This window comes from Pectinophora gossypiella, chromosome 6 (assembly GCF_024362695.1).
Source record: "Pectinophora gossypiella chromosome 6, ilPecGoss1.1, whole genome shotgun sequence".
Classification (NCBI taxonomy): Eukaryota; Metazoa; Arthropoda; class Insecta; order Lepidoptera; family Gelechiidae; genus Pectinophora; species Pectinophora gossypiella.
The window spans coordinates 4,595,882-4,615,893 of record NC_065409.1 but is presented as its reverse complement, the minus strand read 5'-3'; the positions used below and the strand labels follow the sequence as shown (position 1 = coordinate 4,615,893).

General features: G+C 36.2%; 1 protein-coding gene across 1 annotated transcript in view; it reads left to right on the top strand.

Annotated features, from left to right (window-relative positions):
- Positions 1 to 20,012, top strand: part of LOC126367459 (uncharacterized) — a 117,465-nt gene that overhangs the window by 23,031 nt on the left and 74,422 nt on the right. The gene's annotated exons all lie outside the window — the stretch shown is intronic.

Sequence of the window (20,012 nt, the reverse complement as noted above, 5' to 3'; positions counted from 1 at the left end):
TAATGGAAATTTATTCCCGTTCTTGATTTAAACCTCGCTGCTAACGATCCGGCTGATTTTGGGTTCTTTCGTTTTATTGTGTTATCGGATAATGAGAATACATGCATTTAATTGTTTTGTTTGAGTTGGACAGATTCAAAATATTAATATCGAGACCAGAGGGGGTTAAATATTGAGAAAAGGGAGGTTAAGAAAGCAACATTGAAGCAATTCGTCTAAAAAAGCAATATTGCAATTTGACATTTGCGCATATTAAAGTAAGTGTGCAATGCAAACAAATGTCAAATTGCAATATTTCATTTATTAGATGAATTGCTTCGGTGTGGCCTTTTTAACTTTCCTGTTCAATGAGGGACTTTCCAGGCTATGTTTCCTTAAAAAAAAATATACACGGTACTGTTTTATTGAGGAAAAGATGTAGGAAAACAATTATTTCCTTAGCTATTAACTTCCTTTCGATTATGTTATGACGAAAATGATTTTAGCAAAGAGTATCTTGCATAATTAAAAGTTAATATTATTTCTTCATTAGGAAATTAATTAAGTCATTACAAAAACGTCTTTAGTTCTTGTATAAAATATTCAGTTTTTAATTTTCGTAGACGAAACAAATATTTTACCTGCTTCTTCTTATTATTCTTGATACCTTTTAGATCATAGCAGTATAGAAATAGATTATTTTTTTATGATTTTATAAATAAAAAGTTATTTGAGGCAGGTACCCACATATTTATTATTTATGAGTATTTCGTTGAATTCAATTCAATTCATTTAATAAAGCAATATTGCTATTTGACATTTTGTTTGCATTGCGCATTTACTTTTATATACGCAAATGTCAAATTTCAATATTGCTTTTTTAGATGAATTGCTTCGATGTGGCTATTTTAACCGCCCTGGAGGGTTAAAAGTCTACATTGAAGCAATTCACTTAAAAAAGCAATATTACTATTTGACGTTGCGCACTTAATTTTCTATGCTCAAATCACTCACCACTCATTTAATCAGTTGTCTTATGCTTGTAGTCAGTCTTGTTCGTCTTGGTAGTTCATCTTGTGATGGATGTATGTACTTAACTCCTTTTTAGACCCTAGTTACGTTCATCGATATAGCATCTTACTAAGAATAATGTTATCTACATAAGAATAATCTGTTTTCGAACTTTCGAACAGTGGAAGGAAGTATTCAAAAAACCTTACTATAGTTTGAGGCTGAGCTAATCCAATTTTCCCTGAATCGACTTCCAGTCCACCTTAGATTGCTTTAGGGAGTAATGGTCTGTCCTATGTCCCTCTGTCGACGTTTTATTGAAAAAGCCAGTTTGTGTCGACGTAATCCGGAGGATATCTCATGATTTATCTTCGGACACCCGTACCTCGTATATTTCGTCGCGTCAACTGCAAACGGAATTAGAGGGTATTCATGAAATTAGTAGAGTAATTTTTCGTGGTTATTTGGGTCTTTTGGGACCAATACTCAATGAAGAGACGTGTCTTTATTCTTAGAATTACGTAATTTAAGTTTATAAAACGTAATAAGAATTTATGCAAAAAAAAGTTTTGTATAGAACCTTGATTTTGAATAAGAACTTACCTAATTTAGTGATTACATTCTCTTTGACCTAATTAAAAATGAATGAATCATTAATGTATCTATTATAACATAACATAACATAACAAATACTTTATTGCACAAACAGGAAAAAACAAAATACAAAACAAAAGAGAAATAAAATATAATAATAAAATAATAATATAATATTGGTGCTAATTCCTGTAAATACCATCTAATTTTATTTTAAGTTATATCTGTCACTTTCTTATCCGCCGAAAAGGAAAGGGACGGGTATTCTCTTTCCAAGCATAAAATTTATGGAACACACGTCAATTTTAAGCACAAATCTAAAACAATCGTCTAAAAATTTTACATTGGCCAATAACCCGACAGAATTAAGTTGACAGCACACGTCAAACGATTTGCATACCAACTAGATACCTTTTCGATTTGCCCGGGTTATTAATTAATTTACTCATTCTTCCTAATATTAAGAGCTGTCAATCATCCGTCTCTTTCCTTTTCGGCGGATAAGAAAATGACGGGTATAACTTAAAATAAAATTAGAAGGTGTCTGCAGGAATCGAGGCCACTTTGTTTGTATTTGATTAAAATTTGTCCGTTTTCATTTCATTCAGCATTTCATTTGCTTGCCTAAAGTTCTGTATTTCAACACATACTGTAACTTACAAAAAAGTGAAGAAATAAAACGATATAAAGTAAAGTACCGTGCAAAAGAAAAATAATAAAGAAAATTGACTGGTAAAACACGTAGCAACCGAGGAAGTTTGAATGAGTTTCCAGTCAACTTCTACCTATACTTCTAGCACTACTATTATGGCTGCAGTAGAAAGCTGCGGTAACTGTAAACATTACGAAATACGTCTATTTCTTTAGTATAGAGAAAGAAAATCAAAGTTACATAACACTGGATTTTTTGTTGGACCAACGTGATAGGTGAGCCGTATCGCCGTCTATAATAAGGGTCGAGCTAACTGTATTAGGGAAAAATCTCAATTTCCTTCCGCATTTTCATTTTGGTTTAATTTGTAAAAAAAAATCTATATTAAAATTTACAGCTTCGCTTTGGATGCGTTTTCCTTATTTGGGTGAATATCAAAATGTGTCAAGTTTGGTGGCGACTGTCATATATTTTTTTTTGTGAAAAATTGGGGAAATTGGGAAAATTGGAAATTGAAAAATTCCTTTTTCATGTCGGAACCGAGGATCCTTTTGGATCTTTTTTATGTCGGAACCCAATTTTTCACGAAAAATAATATGAAATTTCGCCACCGAACTTGAAATTTTGAGATTCACCCATATATGTGATACTAAGTATAAAAAATATAACTTTAATTCTCTCTAAGTACTTATGTTTCCTGTCGATAAAACTTAAGTTGATATGCATTACTCAAACTCACGTTTTTGCGATTGAACTCTAATCAATTGGTCTACCAGGACTTAAGAAACTTAGACTTAAGAAACTAAGACTTAAGAAAGAACTCTATCAAAAGTTCGTCCATGAATTGGCATCAGATGGCTTCTGACGAGATGACATTAGATTCGTGCTCAAAACGTGGTAGATAATTTACTCACGTCGTACAAACTTGGTACCTTAACTTGCCGTAGTCTCAGCGCAGTCGAAGTGGGAATAAGCCAAATCTACTTTCGGGGAATGGGACTGAATCGAATTGGAACGAGCTCCGTGTCTTCGCATTCCCAAACTCAATTATTATATAGTACGCTGTCGGTTGTACCTCAATGTATACGTAAACAGAGCGCCAACTTGATGTCAGCTGTCGCCTTGAATGTCGCGACTTTTGGTACAAATGTCGGGAATTGGTACAGAACAGAATAGGTCAGTTTCTCTGGTCAGGTCTAACTTTTGGTTTTGGTACATTTCCCTATAACTTTAAAACTCGTAAGGTAGATCGAAAGAAAGAAGATTATTTAGTATTCTTTTATTAATTCGACGTTGAAGATCCTCAATATTAAAAATTATTAAAATCCTCTCTCGTTATTTATCAATATTAATTGAAAAATTAACACGAAAGTTCGGAAGCACCATCTACAATCATTATGATTATTGATTTACTTTCGTATGAGTTTTTTTTATGTCTACTGTATGAACTGTTAGTATTTATCCAGTAAGGTTGTATGTACTTTGTAGTCTCTCGAACATGGTGAATTTATCATTCATCAAAATGAAATTAAACCCCACGCGACTGCCAAATTGCGATTAAGGAAAAAATGTTCATACCCGGCTCAGCCTATAATAATAAATATACAATTTATTTTTCGTAGCACTAGCCTAGTTTTTTTCTTTTAGCCTAAGTACTAAGTATTAGGCCATAAAGCAATAAAACCGCCAATATATTGGAACGGATAAGTTGGGTGTGCTGATATATATTCTATCTGCATGCCGTAGTACTTGTCTTCTTTTTAAACCTACCACACTGCTTTATTTACATACAATTTATTTGTAATAATGAAAGCCCGCTCTTCCTCCAAACACAGGCTATGTCGCTTAAATGGAGACCCCAATCCAGCAGTAGTTAAGGCTTTAAAGTTAGTTATTGTAAAAGAAAATAAAAATTTTTCATTTTCATTTCATTTTCATAAGTTATATTGGATCTGTTTCCCTTATTTTTGTGCAATGCATTATATTTGTATTATATTTGTACCTCGGTATCCGACTTGCACCGATGTGTTATACGAGTAAGTGCTATTTTCACATCGACCGTTATAGACGGCGATGCGGCTCACCACCTATCACGTTGGTCTAACAGAAAGCTCGCTGAGGTGTGGATACGTAGTTCATCATGCGATGGGTTTATCTCTGACTACGCCATTTGGTCTTCTATCGTTAGGTCTGGTGTCAGGGTTACTACTGAGCCGCCAAGGGCCCCTGATATGGCTCATGTAACGACTACTAACTTGTATCAGTTAGTAGTAACCGGGACCAGGCTTAACGTGCTTTCTTTGATATGTCCCAACCGGGATTCGAACCCGAGACCTCCGGATCATAAGCCCAACACTCAACCACTGGACCACGGAGGTCGTTGACTACCCGAATTGGTATATAATCGTGAGCCAAAACATAACATTTCATAAAATTGTATCTGTTTTCAATGTTATTATAAAGCTTTAGGGAATTTAGAATAGAATAGAATAGAATAGAATAACTTTATTCCCAAAACAGTGCAGTACAATAGTAGAGAAGATAAAGATAAGTATACAAATCAAAAATACACTGCCAGGGAAAAGGGACTGACTCAGCATGTTGTTGCGAAGAATAGTAGAAATACCACTCTTAGCAACACTGATATTCTGCCAGTACCTAAGTTACGCTTATAAATACTTTGAACTATCGTGCTAACAAAAAGTGTCGGGATTTACTTACAATAAATAAGAAAATAAGCAAATATAATTATGAAGAAAATATATGAATTAAGGGATAACGAAAAATATGAAAGTATTAGTCAAAGGTAGATAGTATGCCAAGGGGTTAAAGTATACATAATAGATACGACAAATAAACAGATGTGTAAAATAAAAGCCACAGATAAACAGATAACGAGAGAGATTCATTAACAATATATGACAAGTAGATGTGTATAACATAATTATGAAATAAGTATAAAGTTCAGTTACCGACGTTTTTCTGAATATTAAGAAGATATTCCTTATATTTCACCTTAAAAGTAATTTTGGAAGTAAGCTTCCGAAGGGGCGGTGGAATATCGTTCCAACATTTATTAGATCGGTAACTGAAGCCTCCACGAAAAGCGGCAGTCCTATGTCGCGGCAGATGCATCACTATTGAGCAAGACCTCGCAGATTTGCGCCACAAGAGTTTTTTAAAGAGGTATTGAGGTTCTTGAAACTTAATGATATCGTGCAGTTGACAAGCAAAATATAAACTTAAACGATGATGCATATTTAGCAAATTAGAATTGTTGAGAAAAGGCGTTATATGAGTACGAGGAGGAATCGGAAAACAAAAACGTGCACAGGCATTCTGAACACGCTGAATGTTTTTTTCAGATTTTCCATATAAACAAGGCCCGTATACAGTGAAACCGAAGTTCAACTTTGACAAAATCAGTGTTTCACAGAGCATAATTCTTATATCCGTGTTGACAAATGGTCTGATTTGGTACAAAACTTTTAGCTTATAAAAACAATTTCGTGCCACTTCGACCACATGACTATGAAGTCTCAATTTCGCAGTCAAGAGCTATAAAATGTTTTGCTCATCCAATTTGGGGCGGATGGGAGTCACGCGCCGCCGCCATATTTTCCGAAACCAAAGCCGGTAGTAAAATGCGCTCTATTCTTGAGATGGAAAGGAGGCTTAGCAATGAACTATATAGCTGAAAGAAACATAATAACTGTCTTTTTTTTCTAAGATTGGAGAAATTTGAAATTCGAATTATAAAAGTCGATGGAAAGGATTTTGAAAGAAAAATCCATAAAGAGCAAACCAATAAAGAGCGATTTTTTGTTTTATCTTGCTTAAAGTATATTTACTTATAAAAAAAGCATTCAGAAGTTTGAAATATGTTTATTCAATTGGCAGCATTGGGTTACATAATACACTAAAAATATATTATTATAGTATTTGGTAAAAACTTAGGTTGTTGCGTACAAAACAGAGTGGCAATATACATAGGTAATTTTATATTATTAAGTTACATAACTTTTGAAACCTACAATAAGAAACAAAAAAATGAACGGCAAACAATAACTTTCCATTATAATTCCACTAGCGACCTGCCCCGGCTTCGCTCGGGTGCAATACTGAGGAAAATAATAAATTATTAACGACATCACATTAAAAACCTCAAAAACACAGTATTTCTCCACTATCTCAACTTCCTCTTGAATCACGTTACTCTATCTATTAAAAAATCCGTTGCGTAATTTTAAAGATTTAATCGTATATAGGGATATAGGGACAGAAAAAGCGACTTTGATTTATACTAGTATAGTAAAGATAATAAATAATTTCATCGATAACTCTTTTGCTTTTTTATTTTGCTTTTCGGTGCTAGAAGCTCCGAAGCAACGTTTACGTCTTATTGAGAGTAATTTCCTTTGCGCTGAAAACTATCCTCTTTATCTCATTTCTAGACGTCTTTTGCACAGCCTAGCGCCTTTGATGGCTGTGTTATTAAATTTAAACAGCTAAGGCACAATGCTAAGGTGCGAGCGGCCCTAATAGCTAGAGTGAGGTGCCTAATAAGATCATGGGGTTCGTTAATTCGCCCGACCTCTCACTAATTCACCAAAAGGTGGTTTGAACTTTAAATTAAATAATAACCTAGCCCCTTTCATTACCAGATGTAATTTAGATTTGTTAGAAAAGGATAATTTAATGTAAGAAGTAGGTAAATTGGTGTTTGGTTTTTATTAGGGGTTGCTTTGATCGGTTAACGAAACTGGAATAAGGTTTTTGGATTCATTTCAAATTTATATTGCTTCATTCAAAGGGGATTAAGGAATCCAGTCGTTCCTTCTTATGTATGAAATTCGAAATCGTAAAATTAAATGTTCTTGTTATCTCTAGCGAGTCATAATAATACATACATACATACATAAACTCACGCCCGTAATCCCAAATGGGGTGGGCAGAGCCACAAGTAATCAAAGACAACTTGCAGCCACTGTTGATACCAAGTCTTAAGATGGATATGATGAACCTTATGGTGAGTCATAATAATGCTAATGAGAATCCATTGGGACGAATATTGACGACAATATTCAAATTCAAATAATCGAATCTAGTCTTGTTTCTAATTTGACGTTCGACAGTTCTGTCTCCCACCGTATATTGAAGTTGTTGTAAAAGTAGGTAAATCCTATTAAATAAGCTATTGTTCTGAACTGTGCTTTGTACCTAATACTAAGTAGGTACACAGTTGCTCTCACTCAACGCCCCACTGTCCCAGTTCAGAATTCATTGAAAACAGCTGCATCCACAAATCCAACTTTATACATATTTAATTTTACAGCTCAGGATTACATCTGGCCGGGATCGGTTGTTTATCTTATTACGACAGACATAGAGACCATTATCCCTTGTTTATCGCCGAGGGTTGGACTGGGTTGGACTGCGGTGGTCGTCATTAAAACTTAATAATGGTGGTTTCAATCCGAGGAGCTTTACAACCATGTGTTTATTGTTGCGAGAAGTTTTTCTTGAGTTTCTTTTCTGTTTGAACGGTGTTTTAGAAAAGACTTTTTTATGTGTTTTAATTCTCTGCTGGACGAGGAGGAAAGGAATAACGTGGGTTGTGTTCCGCTGCTTATATATACAGGGTGTTAGTGACATCGTAACGAAAACTTTGAGGGGTGGTTCAGGCCATGATTCTGAGTTGATATCAAGTAGAAATTTCCGTCGCAAAAGTATGGATTGGAAAATAATTAAAAAGAAAAGAAAAATTTTCATGATTTTTTTGACACGAAATTCCACTTGATATCAACTCAGAATCATGGTCTGAACCATCCCCCTCAGTATTCGTTACGGTGTCAAATTCAAATTCAAATTCAAAAATATCTTTATTCAGTAGGTAACATAGTTACACTTTGAATCGTCAATTTTACATAACGAACGTCTCATCCGCCTAAAACTACTGCAGCTTCTCACAACCTGTATAGCCGGGGAAAAGAAGCTGCAAGAAAAACCTCGGCACAGGGCCCTAGACGTTCTTTAAAAAAATAAAAATAAACATAAAACATAAAATATTGGTATACAATTGAGTAATTTAGCTGCCTAATATCAGTTCTCAGACAGTTAATCCCATGCATTCATATCTTCTAAATAATCACTAACTTTATAATAACCTTTTTTGTAAAGTTTTTGTTTAACTACTGTCTTAAAACAGTTGAAAGGCAAATTCTGAATGTCAATGGGAATCTTATTGTAAAAACGTATACATTGCCCCTTAAAAGATTTAGTAATCTTATGTAATCGACTGACTTGTAAAGCAAGTTTATTTTTGTTCCTGGTATTAACAATGTGCCGATCGCTATTTTTTGCAAATAATCCTATATGTTTTTTTACATATATTAAGTTTTCAAAGATATATTGTGATGCCAAAGTTAAAATATTAATTTCTTTAAATTTATTTCTAAGTGACATCTTGGGTCCCAATTTGTAAATCGCCCGAATGGCTCGCTTTTGCAGAACAAAAATGCTGTTCATATCTGCAGCATGACCCCACAGCAAGATGCCGTACGACATTAGACTGTGGAAGTAGGCAAAATAAACTAATCGCGCGGTTTCTACATCGGTTATTAAACGAATTTTTTTGACCGCGAATGCTGCTGAGCTGAGCCTTTTGGACAACTTATCAATATGAGGACTCCATTGCAACTTAGCGTCCAAAGTAATTCCCAAAAATACAGCAGTATCCGTGAGGTCCAATTCCTTATTTTTTACAATAATAGAATCGAGGGGCCTACTAACATTCGATAACGTAAAATAAACATATTTTGTTTTATTTTCATTAAGTAGCAGGTTGTTTACAGTAAACCAATCCACTACCTCTGAAATGGCGTTGTTTACATCGTCAAAGGAATCTTGTCGTCTCTTTACTTTAAAAAGTAAGGAGGTATCATCTGCAAACAGCACCACCTCATGTTTTACAAGACTAGGTAGGTCGTTTATGTAAACTAGGAATAGAAATGGACCTAGAATTGAGCCCTGCGGGACGCCTATAGTGACGTTAGATCCACACGATCTGGAGCCATGCACATCAACCCTCTGAACGCGGCCACTAAGGTATGACTCCAAAAGAGCGATGGCATTATCAGTTATTCCATAGTGACGAAGTTTCGCGATCAAGATATCATGACAAACACAATCGAAGGCTTTGGAAAGGTCACAAAAGACACCAATAGCATCTTTGGACTCCTCCCAAGCCTGAAAAACATGATTTATTAACTCAACACCAGCATCGGTTGTTGAGCGACCCTTTGTGAAACCAAATTGTTTATTAGACATTAAATTGTTTAAATTGAAATGTTGAAGTAATTGCAGTAATAAAATTTTTTCAAATATTTTACTAAGCGTGGGTAGTATAGATATTGGTCTAAAATTAGTAGGGTCAGAAGTACTACCAGCTTTAAACAATGGAATGACTTTACTGTGCTTCATTAAATCTGGAAACACACCATTGTCTACACATTTATTAAATATACATGATAGATAGGGAGCTATGCAATCAATCACGGAGTTAATGACTTTAACAGAGAGACCATGAAGATCTGCAGTCTTTTTGATTTCTAAAGATTTAAAAGCTCTTAAGACGTCCCTAGGACTCACGTGTGTAAATGTTAGTTTATCTACTTTGGACGTATCTATGTGCTCCCTTACAAGTGATTGAGCGAGTGCAGGAGATGACTTCAAGTCCTTGGTAGTCGAAAATGGAATGTCAGTAAAGAATTTTTCAAAAGCTTCAGCAACTTGCTTATCATTTGTGAGTAGTTTACCGTCAATTTGTAATTGATACTCGAGATCGCGTGCTTTGACTTTCCCAGTTTCGCTATTAATAACTTTCCAAGTCATTTTAATAATATCTGAGCTACCTTTAATTTTACTGCTAACAAACATTGCCTTCGCGGTAACGCAAACACGTTTGAAAACTTTTGAATACTGTTTTACATAGTCGTGAAAAGCTACGCTATGATTGTATGTTCTTTCTTCGTAAAGTTCATACAACCTGTTTCTACTCTTATAAATTCCTACCGTCGCCCAGTCACTAAAAATTGGTGTGTCTGCTTTCTTAATTGTTTTTGCCTTAAATACTTTATTAAATTCCGATTTTGTTAGATTAAATAGGGAGTTATATAACAAATTTGGGTCATCACAGTAAGGAAGTTCTGGTAATTTGTTTGACATATTATCTTTGAATTGTTCTAAACGACTACTTGATATGGGATTGCATGTAACATCCTTTTTCAGTGAGCGGTCAACAAATAAGTTGAAAGATATTTGTTGACCACAGTGATCTGACTTTAATTTATTAATTATTAATTTATCACAAGGTTCTAAGTTACTAAAAATATTATCGATACATTTCGCGGACTGTGACGTGATTCGGGTTGGTTCTGAAAAAAGATTTACAAGATTATAACACAGAAATAAAGATTTGAATGTAGTACTTAATGAGCAATTTTCCAGAATATCAATATTAAAATCACCGCAGACGATAACATGTTTGCTTTTATTACATAATTTGCATAAAGCTTCATCAATAACTTTCTCAAATAGATCATAAGATGAAGCGGGGGGTCTGTATACGCTCAATACAATAAGCCGGCTGAGTTCAATACAGGCTAGCTCAACAGTTCGCTCAACTGAGAGACTTACAATATCCGTTCGTTCCTTATATTTTAAACAATTACGTACTAATATTAATGAACCGCCACGGATAGCCGTCTCCCTGCTGTACGAGCTGGCAACCTGGTGATTATTGAAGCAAACGAACTCATGTTTTTTTAGCCAATGTTCAGTTACGCACATAATATCAACACAATTACTGTTTAAAAAAAGTTCAATTTCAAGTTCCTTGCCCAATATTCCTTGTATGTTTTGGTGTACCAGGTTGATTACATTTGTATTTTTCTTATTGCATTTTATATTTAATATGTCCTCATTTAACTTACTACAGCCAAAGTTTTTCTCTGTTGTCATTAAATTTAATTTAAATTACAAATGTCAGAAATAAAAATAGGCTGCTCAATAGGAGCAGACGCGTTAAAAGCCAACGAATTGGCTGATTCTATTGTAAAAAAAAAGGATAGCGACTTCGCTATTTGTCTTTTGTAAAAGTTAGATAGATAGTAATATCTACCTTTGGTCAAATAAAAATTCCTAACATAGGAATTCGTATCAATGAACTGAAATTTATTATAATAATCGCATACTAAAGTATGCAATGTCAGGTTTAGATCATGCCTAAACTTATTTTCGGAATTAAGCTGACTTTGGCTGAAAGGCAATGCAAACAAAATCACTTGTTCTACATTTGGTAGGCTGTTAAGTAAGGAAATATAATGGGAAAGTAGTTCTTTGTTCGCGTTACCTCTCCTACCGGCCAAGATTATGATTGTACTATTTTTCGAGAAATTATAAGAAATTATTCTTTTTAAAATGTCTAAATAGGAGGCACCCGGCATACAATTATTAATTACTGCCCGCCTCAAGAAATGGCTAAGTTGTAAACCCATTGTTTTGCCAATTTCGTCACTAAACATAATAATATTTTGCGCTTTGTTTACCGGCGCGGGCGCCGCCTGCCCGGTCGCCGACGAGAAGGACGTATTATTGTCATTAACAATTGGTGTGAGGAGCAAGTCCTGCGCCGCCGGTACCAGCTGATGGGCCGGCGCGGGCGCGGACAGCGGGGAGGACTCGGAAACACGAGCAGGCCGCTCAGTCTGCGAGGATGAATGATTGCAACTATACTGACGATTAATTAGTGAATCGAAGCGTTCCGCGTTGTGAAAACTCAAATTCACTAACTTATCAGCGGCCAGCTCGTGCTTTCGAATAGTTTTCTGAGCTACTTCGTAGTTCAGTGTCATATTTTCTAAGGATTTTGTCAGTTTTTTTATCTGTGCTTGGAGCTGATCAATTTCACACTCATATTTTTTTGTTTGGTTTTCTAACGTTACGGTACAAGTATTAATTTCGTTCAATAGATGTTGCCCCGTATTAAACAAGTGGTGGTGTGAAGTTGATGCTTGTGGTGAGTCACAAGTGAGGTTACTCTTTGAACACAACACCTCGTGAGATGGGGTGGCGGCAGGGACCAAGTCAGGTGAGTCTGTGATCAGCTCGTCAAACAGCGATTGTGTCCGAGACGTTTTAGAAGTACTGTCCGCGAGTTCAAAGTCCGATATTTGTTTATGCGCGTCGCGCAGCTCGCGTTCCAGAACAACGGTGCGCTTGAGGGCGGTCTCAAACTCATCGCAGCTCCGGTCAAACACATGCACCGTTCTTTGTAGCTGGTCATTTTGGTCTTCCACATCATTTAAACGCTGATGTAAAGCCGCCATCTCACTCTTTAATTGTTTATTTTGTTCTAGTATGACTAATACCTCCTTCTCGCTATCCTCTCTCTCTGATAGTAGCTGCTCACATAACGCTTTAGAATTCTTAAGTTCTAGTAAAGTCAGCTTTAATTGATCTTCTAGCTTACGAGCTGCCACACTGCGAGTAGTCATAGAAGACATAGTACTCATAGTGTTTTAGAGGCAACAAAAGAAAAGAAAACGTGTCAGTGAGAAGCCACCAAAGAAAGAGTGGTAGTTACTTACAATTTTGATAATCGTTATTCTTTAATAAGTATTTAAAATGCACTATAGATTCCGAAAAGATTACGCACTTTTGAGTTTGTAACGGTTTAACTGACACAAAGACACTTATCACAATTTAAACGCCTTATAGCACTTATAACCACACAAATTTATACAATATTGTTAAAATATGATAAGAATATTATGACGAAATTGGTTTTTTATGAATTTATATACGATAAATTAATTTAAATAATTAAAAACTACGAGAGCTAATTTGTTTACAACTTAACCGTAGGGTTGCCAGAGCAAAAGTGTCACTAACACCCATACCTACTTATATGGCTACCGTATGTACTTGTACGGGGTGTAAGTGTCATCGTAACGAATACTGAGAGGGATGATTCATCTGATTATTCTGAGTTAATATCAAGTGGAATTTTCCATCGCAAAAGTATAGAATTGAAAATAATTAAAAAAAACTAAAAAAACATGAATTTTGCGACGGAAAATTCCACTTGATTTTAACTCAGAATCATGGTCTGAATCAACCTCCTCAGTATTCGTTACGATGTCACTAACACCCAGTATAATATCACAAAGAGAAAATTAACACATAAAATTATCTCACGACTATATCCTAATTGAGTTGTCAGGGGTACCTTTATCCATCGTAAGATGAACTACATAGTTTAAGTTAAGTTTATGAATTTAATAATAAAAAATATAATAAAAAAGTTTATTTAGGTGAAACCTACGACACACATAATATATATTAACAGCATTAAAATATAACCACATTAATATTTAGTTGGAATACATAAAGGTGTATGGGTGCCGCAGTTCACCGAAAAACGCCAGGGTTAAATTAAGAATAAATTAAATAAATAAAAAAATAAAATAAAAAAAAATTAAACCGGGGATAAATTATGTTAATTACGTCTTACGAAAAGCACTGCCGTAAAAGTGCTTAATTGACGTTGAATTTAATTCCTGTAAGAAAGTAGAGATTAGAGACCCGAGGATAGAGCAAAGCGTACCGTAGCACTTTGGACCCGAGCAATTTAATTCAAAGTCAAAACAAACATTTACGTTTTCCTCATCTTTCAATGTTTAATTTCAATGAATTCGTATTGAATAAAAGATAACTGAATATTAAACAGCAAAGCGTGGCCATTGTTTCATCGCAATTAATCAATTTGGACCTGACAGGCCTCAAATTACGAAGTTATCGCGTTACAAAGGAAAACACTGTGCAAATCTCTATTTGATTTTTGCCTTTTTATTAAAGAATCAGGGGACATAAATCACGTTTGCCAGAAATCGTCTTGAATCTAAACTAAATGAAATGAATGCCCCCCCACCACACCCCCAATAAAAAATAAAATAATTATATGGTACATGTAATGCACAAGTATTTATGTAGGAGAATACTTCTCTTGCTTTATCCACATTCATCAATCGTTTCATACACGCGCCCCAGAGAAAATTTTATTGAACTTTTTGAGAACTTTTAAGGACACGGTCCTTCTAAGTCTTCCTCGGCCAACCCTACCAACAACCCTAGCTTTATATACTTTATGATCCGATATTAATAATGGCACACCCATAGAGAACACCTCGTTTTACACAGTCACTACATTGACGTTATCGTACACGCACATTTGTGTGTGACGTCTGACACCATACAATTGAAGACTAAACTATTATAATAAAACTCACCTTCTATATTTATCAACATAATATTTATTCATTCCTCTTCTTTAAACATAATACTCTTAAGCTTCTTATCCAATTTTATAAACATCCATGACAAACCCAGAAACAATTCCCCGTCTACCAACATTTTACTTTTAAACCGTATTTCCAATTCCGGCCAGTGTTGCAATCTCACGTAAACATTTTACTCGTGAGATTTTACTCGATTAGAATTGACCTTACACTCGTCCATCCTGACACAGTGCATGTCCTCATGCACTATATCTAAATTTAAATGACCTTACACTCGGTCGGTGGATAAATTCAACTAAATAGTTACAATAAAATTGAAAAAGAAAACATACTCAAAATTAAATACTTATTAAATATAACAATCCTCCAAAATAAAATAAATCCTCCTTTTTAATGGCTATGAACCCATCCATTCTCATAGACCATTGTACAACATATTCTAGTTATAAACCAATCCATTCTTACAACTAGAATTATTACTTGCGAACCCATCCATTCTCGCAAGTTCCCTATTATTAAAATATCCTTCCTGTGAACTGCTGCCGCGGAGAACACAAGTCGCTCGTCCTCAATCGGCTGCACTCCCTCCGTAGCTCGTCTTCACGAATCCGCACCCTTTCCTTCTCGCGATGAAGCTTCCATTCTTGGTCCAAAAGAACTAATTCAGGAGCACGTTCACGATCAGTACTACGTAGTCGGCTCCTACTACGTATTATTCCTCTATTTTCGCGACGACTTGAACTGCGACTCTGCCGGACCTCGTCAACAGTGCGATAGCTACTGGTTCTCAGTGCGCTGCGTTCTGTTCGAAAATGCCCTTCTAAAACTCGAAGCCTATCCCGTACACGTTCGAGCTCCCTTTCGCGATCACGAAACAGTAAACTACGAGTTTGCTCACGAATAGAACCTCGCGAGCGGCTTCGACTGCGAATTTCTTTGCCTTCCCGCCTGGTAATACTACGGCTTCGCCGGTCCAGGTCATGGCTGCGTCGCTGATCACTTTTTTCTGGCGTAACCAAACGTCGTGGCCCAAACACCTCAACATCGTCTGGCATGATCTGGAACTCGAAATACAAAGGTATGTATCACGTCTTAAAACTATATATCCTATATCTTTAAAAATGTGCTCTTGTAGCGCCTTTTCCCTTATTTATAAACAAAACAATAAGTAATCGTTGTAACAGTTCATGCACTCGTTAGAATTCCACCAGTAAAATGTATATCAAGCGGTTTTAATAGCTAGTGAGCTTACCCATCCCACTTCTGAAATATAATAAAACTCACCTTCTATATTTATCAACATAATATTTATTCATTCCTCTTCTTTAAACATAATACTCTTAAGCTTCTTATCCAATTTTATAAACATCCATGACAAACCCAGAAACAATTCCCCGTCTACCAACATTTTACTTTTAAACCGTATTTCCAATTCCGGCCAGTGTTGCAATCTCACGTAAACATTTTACTCGTGAGATTTTACTCGATTAGAATTGACCTTACACTATGATAAAGGAGGGTAAGGTAAACCTTGCTCAGTCGCTGGTGGGGAGCGGAGAGTTGCCGTTCTATACGTATTATTATTCCTTATTCTATGCTAATAGGTATAAATTCCTACCTATATGTGCCTACTTTATTGCACCACAAAGAAACAATCAAACTTGTCTAGGGTTTTCAAGTGTGATAAATTATTTGTAAGTAATCAATAAAACTCTGACTTGCAAATCATACGGAACTTGCACTTAGTAGGTAAGTCAGAGTACGCGTGCAAGCTACGAGTTGGTAAGTAGAAGTAAGTGTTCAACTGATGAACAGCTTACCTATAGTTACAACTAGAATATTAATGTGCAGTTGTTCTCCACTGTAGTAGTCTGTTAAAGTTAATTCCCTGAAGAAGTCTAACTAGTTCATATTGCAGCAATCAATATACCTACCTTAAACGAACATGTAAGTACTCAACAATTAACTTACATTTCCGTTGTAAGTTGTACAAGTGTATTTTTTATCAATTGTTATATGTAGTTGGTTCTGAGCCCCATAATTAGCGTAACATGCCAGTTTGGAAACTTAGGGTTTGTATAGTTAAAGCGTATAGAACTATAAGCTTGGCTCTACATGAGATCTGATACCTTTTTGACATTGAGATCGATATGATCTCATTTTAGCATAATTATAAGTACATGAAAATGTTTTTGTTGGGATACATATTAACATAATGTTATTTGTGGTTAGTAACTTACAATAAATAGCACGGGAAAGTGAAACTGACGAAACAATCTTGCTAACTTATTACAATCCTGACACACCACCTTCGCTTCTTCCACTCTCATCAGAGTCTTCACGCATGCTTCACCAGGTCATGAGACCTCATGACCTGGCTTTTCTTTAAAACAACCCGGATCTGATCTCAGTATGTTCGCCGCCGTCGTCTTCGGACCACTTAGACCCGCATCATAAACGTTATTCGTCCGACTTACTACCTAAGCTGATTATGTTAAAGCTTTTAAAGAAACGAAACCTTCAAAATTCGTCATTCCATCTCATTATGTATGGGTGCAGCTACGCTTCATTTCACTAAGCCGTGAATTCTGTTTCACAACAGGGAACTAAGTATTTAAAGACGGTAATTAATTAAGTTTTCAAGAGAGTAAATAAATACAAAAAAGTTTCACTGCAGTTTCCATTCTGCCCTGAAAAACGTTACGGCTAGTTGTTATATACAAAAACTGCTTGAAACTTGCGAGCTGAGTTTGAAGCGCTTAATGGCAATGACTTGTAGTTGCACAACTTCAGTACTTCTTAAACGTTCCTTTATTACTATACCTATCTTGAGGATCGTTTGTCATATTTTTTTAAATGACAGGCGAAACGAAAGCACTTTAGCAGCGGATTGTTCTTGAAATTGCTATGAAGTAGTTGTTCGAATCGAAATTAGATTTTTCTTACACTTCCAAGAAAGTGGTCACTATGGTTTGGTGGTATGGCTTACTTCTCAAACGGGGAGTCCCGGTTCGATTGAAGAACTCATTGGAGCAAGTCTAGTACCGGGATTGAGAAGCAAGCCGGTGATCAGAGAGACTATTATACACTCTCTTTCAGCAGTAATGACCAGACATAAAAACAAAAAACATCTACATTCGTAGCATGTATTTACCTATTCTAATATTTATGAAATGGAAAGGAAGTAAATAGCAAAGTCATTCATAAGTTTTTTTTTAATAACAACATTTAACCCAAATATAAGCCTGGCTAATCCCTTGGATTAGTGTAACCAACCCTCGACCGACTCAGGAGGATTAGTTCCGTAATTTACGACTTACTTACTTATACTTACAGAATTTTAGTGAACAACATTCTTAGTCAAATGAAAGATGATAGTTTCTTGCGTGGTGGGACGGAATAGAAGAAAGAGGTTTGAGAACCGCTGTCGCCGGTCCAACCCCACTCTCTTTAACTACTTCTCCTGCGAACAGATAACCACAATAACTCTACTGCTTCTCAAATTCCACAGCCACTTTACAGGCAATGTATATTTTATGTAATAGGCTGCAATTTCATCATTACTTTTCATAAAAAACTGTATACCAAAGTTTTTTTTTGATAGATAGCCGATCATACTAAGTTAATAACTTTCCTGTGATAAGAAGGGATCTCCTTCCATGATAATCGATATATATTTTTTTTACTTGCAAATTATAATGCACACTGTCGCGGAGCTCTGTCGTAAAGATTGCGGACAAATGGAGTGCAAAGTTGAAGTATGAACCTATTTGTATGGCGCGCGTTTCAAGCTGATTTGGCCCTTCCAACCTCTTTTCTTCTTTAATTCCGTGGATGGAACGAAGAAGTGAGTAGCAGAGGCCTTACGCAGTTACTGTGGTAACAAAATTATTCCTAGAGAATACAAAAACAACGGCTAAAATAAATATTTTATACTTTACCCTGGTAATATTACCCGGAACCTCTAGTTCAATACAATTGGTGATTATACATACATACATAAACAGCCTATATATACGTCCCACTGCTGGGCACAGGCCTCCCCTCAATCAACCGGAGGGGGTATGGAGCATACTCCACCACGCTGCTCCAATGCGGGTTGGTGGAGGTGATTATATTTCAATGATTTCAATAGTTTCAATGCGCGGGACGAATTAAATCTGTCAAAATGCAGCAGCCAGTGAGTGCTGTGACGTTGGTTAAGATAGTGATGTATTACTTAGTCGAGATTAGCTCGATCGATTCTATTCTATCTAACAGCAATTGCTCGGACTTTCTTTATTGAAAAGACGGCCACCACCGGATGCGGTAGGAACCTTTTAATGCCATGCAAATAAGAGAGATGACTTATCCACTTTTAACAGTGATTATAATTGCATACAAAACTAAAAATTCTGACAGCGTGTACGATTCAGGGGAATCCCTATCTGCTTTTGGTTACCTATTCAATGGAAGTTGCATAATATACCTTGTAGTGATTATCCACTTGTATTATTCGCTTAATGAAAGATAGTGCTAGCACTAAAGTGCCAAAGTGAAAAATAGGCCGCGTCGCTTCTGTGCCACGGAATGCCTTGGGCTGTTTCAGTATGGTTTTATTCTTTTTTTTCTAACTTAACTGCGAGACTGAAAGTAAGGAAAAACCACGCAATGTTTTCAGCTGCTGATCTTACGGAGCATTATCGTGAATGTGGACTAGAGAATTTCGTGCTTCCCTCTAACATTGCGTTATAGAATAAAGTAGAATACTTTGTATAGAACGGTAACAGCTGTCCGCCCCGCACCGATTTGAATCAGCGCGCCGAGCTAGATTTACCTCACCCCCTCTGAGTCTTAGTTTAGTTTAAATGACCTTAACCCGCTTAAGAGTGAGGGTGAGCGCGGGCAAACTATCTGTTTCGTTTGCACTAACGCGGCGCACGGTAAGAATGTCATTTTTGTATGGAGTGGCATAATCACACATACTTGGCCCAACTCCTCAGGCTCGTTGTCTTAAACTTTGTGCCGGGTTAGAGCTCACGGTGCAGACCGGAACCTCTCGAACTCTCCCAAAGAAAAGAATTTATTTTTAAATTTTCTTTCACAGGAACAGTGTTTGTGCTCTGTCGGATGGAGCACGGGCGTAAAAAAAGTTCAGAACACTGAACCTTTAATTTAATATTTACTGGTAATTAAACCCTTTCCGAAACGCGTAAATTGTGATGTGCGGGAAGGATGACGACATCAAGGATTGGACGAAGGTGGCGACGGGGAGAGGAACGACAAGAAGGAGAGACCCTTTCCAAGAGCGGAGATGTGCGGATTTGACCAATCACAGCGTTTGAGAGAGCGAAAAACGAAGACGCTCTGTCACTCTCTCCCTCACGGTGATTGGTGGATTTCTGCACATCTCCGCTCATCTCCGCACAGCTCCGCAT